The following is a 7328-nucleotide window of genomic DNA, read 5'->3' on the forward strand; positions in this document are numbered from 1 at the left end:
GTGAGACCGGTTTTAGATTCCGATGCTTCACTTCAGGTTTACCGTATCCCTCTGACCTTCTTATTGACGATGAAACACAGAAATTGCATCGGAATTATATACAAGAGGCACAATGCCAACTTAAGTACAAGAAAACTGACTCTTCTTACTTTCTATGTTTTGAACCATTCCTGTGACACTAGTTGTAGATTCCGATGCCACACTTCAGGTTTACTGTATACCTCTGACCTTCTTATTGACGATGAATCACAGAAATTGCATCGGAATGAAATTCAAGAGGCACAATGCTGACTTAAGTACAAGAAAACAGACTCTTCTTACTGTCTATGTTTTGAACCTTTCATGTGACACTAGTTATAGATTCCGATGCTACACTTCAGGTTTACTGTATCCCTCTGACCTTCTTATTGACGGTGAAACACAGAAATAGCATCGCAATTAAATACAAAAGGCACAATGCCGACTTAAGTACAAGAAAACTGACTCTTCTTACTGTCTATGTTTTGAACCTTTCATGTGACACTAGTTATAGATTCCGATGCTTCACTTCAGGTTTACTATATCCCTCTGACCTTCTTATTGACGGTGAAACACAGAAATTGCATCGGAATTAAATACAAAAGGCACAATGCCGACCTAAGTACAAGAAAACTGACTCATCTTACTGTCCATGTTTTGAACCATACCTGTGACTCTAGTTATAGATTCCGATGCTCCACTTCCGGTTTACTGTATACCTCTGACCTTCTTATTGACGATGAATCACAGAAATTGCATCGGAATGAAATACAAGAGGCACAATGCTGACTTAAGTACAAGAAAACAGACTCTTCTTACTGTCTATGTTTTGAACCTTTCATGTGACACTAGTTATAGATTCCGAGCTACACTTCAGGTTTACTGTATCCCTCTGACCTTCTTATTGACAGTGAAACACAGAAATAGCATCGCAATTAAATACAAAAGGCACAATGCCGACTTAAGTACAAGAAAACTGACTCTTCCTACTGTCTATGTTTTGAACCATTCCTGTGACACTAGTTATAGAGTCCGATGCTTCACTTCTGATTTACTGTATCCCTCTGACCTTCTTATTGACGAAGAAACACAGAAATTGCACCGGAATTAAATACAAAAGGCACAATGCCGACTCAAGTAAAAGAAGACTGGCTCTTCTTACTGTCTATGTTTTGAAACTTTCCTGTGAGATCGGTTTTAGATTCCGATGCTTCACTTCTGATTTACTGTATCCCTCTGACCTTCTTATTGACGAATAAACACAGAAATTGCACCGGAATTAAATACAAAAGGCACAATGCCGACTTAAGTACAAGAAAACTGACTCTTCTTACTGTCTATGTTTTGAACCATTCCTGTGACACTAGTTATAGATTCCGATGCTTCACTTCAGATTTACTGTATCCCTCTGACCTTCTTATTGACGAAGAAACACAGAAATTGCATCGGAATTAAATACAAAAGGCACAATGCCGACTTAAGTACAAGAAAACTGACTCTTCTTACTGTCTATGATTTGAACCATTCCTGTGACACTAGTTATAGATTCCGATGCTTCACTTCAGATTTACTGTATCCCTCTGACCTTCTTATTGACGAAGAAAAACAGAAATTGCACTGGAATTAAATCCAAAAGGCACAATGCCGACTTAAGTACAAGAAAACTGACTCTTCTTACTTTCTATGTTTTGAACCATTCCTGTGACACTAGTTGTAGATTCCGATTTTACACTTCAGGTTTACTGTATCCCTCTGACCTTCTTAATGACGATGAAACACAGAAATTGCATCGGAATTAAATAGAAAAGACACAATGCCGACTTAAGTACAAGAAAACTGACTCATCTTACTGTCTATGCTTTGAACCATTCCTGTGACACTAGTTATAGATTCCGATGCTTCACTTTAGGTTTACTGTATCCCTCTGACCTTCTTATTGACGATGAAACACAGAAATTGAATCGGAATTAAATACAAAAGGCACAATGCCGACTTAAGTACAAGAAAAGTGACTCATCTTACTGTCTATGTTTTGAACCATACCTGTGACACTAGTTATAGATTCCGATGATTAACTTCAGGTTTACTTTTTACCTCTGACCTTCTTATTGACGATGAAACACAGAAATTGCATCGGGATGAAATACAAAATGCACAATGCTGACTTAAGTACAAGAAAACTGACTCTTCTTACCCTCTATGTTTTGAACCATTCATGTGACACTAGTTACAGATTCCGATGCTTCACCTCAGATTTACTGTATCCCTCCGACCTTCTTATTGAAGGTGAAATACACAAATTGCATCGCAATTAAATACAAAAGGCACAATGCCGACTTAAGTACAAGAAAACTGACTCTTCTTACTGTCTATGTTTTGAACCATTCCTGTGACACTAGTTCTAGATTCCGATACTTCACTTCGGGTTTACTGTATCCCTCTGACCATCGTAGAGACGATGAAACATAGAAATTGCATCGGAATTAAATACAAAAGGCACAATGCGGGCATAAGTACAAGAAAAGTGACTCTTCTTACTGTCTATGTTTTGAACCATTCCTGTGACACTAGTTATATATTCCGATGCTTCACTTCAGGTTCTTTGTATCCCTTGTATCCCTCTGACCGTCTTATTGACGATGAAACACAGAAATTGCATCGGAATTGAATACAAAAGGCACAATGCCGACTTACGAACAAGAAAACTGACTCTTAGTACTGTCTATGTTTTGAACCATTCCTGTGACACTAGTTATAGATTCCGATGCTTCACCTCACGTTTACTGTATGCCTCTGTCCTTCTTATTGACGATGAAACACAGAATTTGCATCGGAATTAAATACAAAAGGCACCATGCCGACTTAAGTACAAGAAAACTGACTCTTCTTACTGTCTTTGTTTTGAATCATTCCTGTGAAACTAGTTATAGATTCCGATGCTTCACTTCAGGTTTACTGTATCCCTCAGACCTTCTTATTGACAAAGAAACACAGAAATTGCAACGGAATTAAATACAGAAGGCACAATGCCGACTTAAGTACAAGAAAACTGACTATTCTTACTGTCTATGTTTTGAACCATTCATGTGACACTCGTTATAGATTCCGATGCTTTACTTCAGGTTTGCTGTATCCCACTGACCTTCTTATTGACAATGAAACACAGAAATTGCATCGGAATTAAATACAAAAAGCACAATGCCGACTTGAGTACAAGAAAACTGACTTTTCTTACTGTCTATGTTTTGAACCAGTCCTGTGACACTAGTTATAGATTCCGATGCTTCACTTTAGGTTTACTGTATCCCTGTGACGTTCTTATTGACGATGAAACACAGAAATTGCATCGGAAGTAAATACAAAAGGCACAATGCCGACTTAAGTACAAGAAAACTGACTCATCTTACTGTCTATGTTTTGAACCATACCTGTGACACTAGTTATAGATTCCGATGATTCACTTCAGGTTTACTGTATACCTCTGACCTTCTTATTGACGATGAAACACAGAAATTGCATCGGAATGAAATACAAAAAGCACAATGCTGACTTAAGTAGAAGAAAACTGACTCTTCTTACTGTCTATGTTTTGAACCATTCATGTGCCACTAGTTATAGATTCCGATGCTTCACCTCTGGTTTACTGTATCCCTCCGACCTCCTTATTGACGGTGAAACACAGAAATTGCATCGCAATTAAATACAAAGGGCACAATGCCGACTTAAGTACAAGAAAACTGAAACTTCTTACTGTCTATGTTTTGAACCATTCCTGTGACACTAGTTATAGATTCCGATTCCTCACTTCGGGTTTACTGTATCCCACTGACCATCGTATTGACGATGAAACATAGAAATTGCATTGGAATTAAATACAAAAGGCACAATGCCGACTTAAGTACAAGAAAACTGACGCTTCTTACTGTCTATGATTTGAACCATTCCTGTGACACTAGTTATTTATTCCGATGCTTTACTTCAGGTTCTTTGTATCCCTCTAATATTCTTATTGACGATGAAACACAGAAATTTGATCGGAATTAAATACAAAAGGCACAATGCCGACTTAAGTACAAAAAAACTGACTCTTCTTAGTATCTATGTTTTGAACCATTCCTGTGACACTAGTTATAGATTCCGATGCTTCACTTTAGGTTTACTGTGTCCCTCTGACCTTCTTATTGACGATGAAACACAGAAATTGCATCGGAATTAAATACAAGAGGCACAATGCCGACTTAAGTACAAGAAATCTGACTCTTCTTACTGTCTATGTTTTGAACCATTCCTGCGACACTAGTTATAGATTCCGATGCTTCACTTCAGGTTTACTGTATCCCTCAAACCTTCTTATTGACGATGAAACACATAAATTGCATCGGAATTAAATACTAAAGGCACAATGCAAACTTAAGTACAAGAAAACTAACTCTTCTTACTGTCTATGCTTTGAACCATTCCTGTGACACTAGTTATAGATTCCGATGCTTCACTTCAGGTTCACTGTATCCCTCTGACCTTCTTATTGACGAACAAACACTGAAATTTCATCGGAATTAAATACAAATGCACAATGCCGACTTAAGTACAAGAAGTCTGACTCTTCTTACTGTCTATGCTTTGAACCATTCCTGTGACACTAGTTATAGATTCCGATGCTTCACTTCAGATTTACTGTAATCCTCTGACCTTCTTATTGACGATGAAACACAGAAATTGCATCGGAATTAAATACAAAAGGCAGAATGCCGACTCAAGTACAAGAAGACTGGCTCTTCTTACTGTCTATGTTTTGAAACTTTCCTGTGAGACCGGTTTTAGATTCCGATGCTTCACTTCACTTTTACTGTATCCCTCTGACCTTCTTATTGACGATGAAACTCAGAAATTGTATCGGAATTAAATACAAAAGGCACAATGCCGATTTAAGTACAGGAAAACTGACTCTACTTAGTGTATATGTTTTGAACCATTCCTACGACACTAGTTATAGATTCCGATGCTTCACTTCCGGCTTACTGTATCCCTCTGACCTTCTTATTGACGATGAAACACAAAAATTGCATCGGAATTATATACAAGAGGCACAATGCCGACTTAAGTACAAGAAAACTGACTCTTCTCACTTTCTATGTTTTGAACCATTCCTGTGCCACTAGTTGTAGGTTCCGATGCTACACTTCAGGTTTACTGTATCCTTCCGACCTTCTTAATGACGATGTAACACAGAAATTGCATCGGAATTTAATACAAAAGGCACAATACCGACTCAAGTACAAGAAAACTGACTGTTCTTACTGTCTACGTTTTGAACCATTCATGTGACACTCGTTATAGATTCCGATGCCTTACTTCAGGTTTGCTGTATCCCACTGACCTTCTTATTGACAATGAAGCACAGATATTGCATCGGAACTAAATACAAAAGGAACAAAGCCGACAAAAAGTACAAGAAAACTGACTCGTCTTACTGTCTATGTTTTGAACCATTCCTATGCCACTAGTTATAGATTCCGATGCTTCACTTCAGGTTTACTCTATCCCTCTGACCTTCTTATTGACGATGAAACACAGAAATTGCATCGGAATTAAATACAAAGGGCACAATGCCGACTTAAGTACAAGAAAACTGGCTCTTCTTACTGTATATGTTTTGAACCATTTCTGTGACACTAGTTATAGATTCCGATGTTTCACTTCCGGTTTACTGTATCCCTCTGACCTTCTTATTGACGATGAAACACAGAAATTGCATCGGAATTAAATACAAAAGGCACAATGCCGACTTAAGTACAAAAAAACTGACTCTTCTTAGTATCTATGTTTTGAACCATTCCTGTGATACTAGTTATAGATTCCGATGCTTCACTTCAGGTTTACTGTATCCCTCTGACCTTCGTATTGACGATGAAACACAGAAATTGCATCGGAATTAAATACAAGAGGCACAATGCCGACTTAAGTACAAGAAAACTGACTCTTCTTACTGTCTATGTTTTGAACCATTCCTGTGACACCAGTTATAGATTCCGATGCTTCACCTCAGGTTTACTGTATCCCTCAGACCTTCTTATTGACGATGAAACACAGAAATTGCATCGGAATTAAATACTAAAGGCACAATGCAACTTTAAGTACAAGAAAACTGACTCTTCTTACTGTCTATGATTTGAACCATTCCTGTGACACTAGTTATAGATTCCGATGCTTCACTTCAGGTTCAATGTATCCCTCTGACCTTCTTAATGACGAACAAACACTGAAATTTCATCGGAATTAAATACAAATGGCACAATGCCGACTTAAGTACAATTAAAATGACTCTTCTTACTGTCTATGTTTTGAACCATTCCTGTGACACTAGTTACAGATTCCGATGCTTCACTTCGGGTTTACTGTATCCCTCTGTCCGTCGTATTGCCGATGAAACACAGAAATTGCATCGGACTTAAATACAAATGGCACAATGCCGACTTAAGTACAAGATAACTGACTCCTCTTACTGTCTATGTTTTGAACCTTTCATGTGACACTAGTTATAGATTCCGATTCTTCGCTTCAGGTTTACTGTATCCCTCTGACCTTCTTATTGACGGTGAAACACAGAAATTGCATTGCAATTAAATACAAAAGGCACAATGCCGAATTAAGTACAAGAAAACTGACTCTTCTTACTGTCTATGTTTTGAACCATTCCTGTGACACTAGTTATAGATTCCGATGCTTCACTTCGGGTTTACTGTATCCCTCTGACCTTCGTATTGACGATGAAACACAGAAATTGCATCGGAATTAAATACAAAAGGCACAATGCCGACTTAAGTACAAGAAAACTGACTCTTCTTACAGTCTATGTTTTGAACCATTCCTGTGACACTAGTTATAGACTCCGATGCTTCACTTCAGGTTCTTTGTATCCCTCTGACCTTCTTATTGACGATGAAACACAGAAATTAGATCGGAATTAAATACAAAAGGCACAATGCCGACTTAAGTACAAGAAAACTGACTCTTCTTACTGTCTATGTTTTGAACCATTCCTGTGACACTAATTATAGATTCCGATGCTTCACTTCTGATTTACTGTATCCCTCTGACCTTCTTATTGACGATGAAACACAGAAATTGCATCGGAATTAAATACAAAAGGCACAATGCCGATTCAAGTACAAGAAGACTGGCTCTTCTTACTGTCTATGCTTTGAAACTTTCCTGTGAGACCGGTTTTAGATTCCGATGCTTCACTTCACTTTTACTGTATCCCTCTGACCTTCTTATTTACGATGAAACTCAGAAATTGTATCGGAATT

The sequence above is a fragment of the Schistocerca serialis genome, unplaced genomic scaffold (assembly GCF_023864345.2).
Source record: "Schistocerca serialis cubense isolate TAMUIC-IGC-003099 unplaced genomic scaffold, iqSchSeri2.2 HiC_scaffold_1417, whole genome shotgun sequence".
Lineage (NCBI taxonomy): Eukaryota > Metazoa > Arthropoda > Insecta > Orthoptera > Acrididae > Schistocerca > Schistocerca serialis.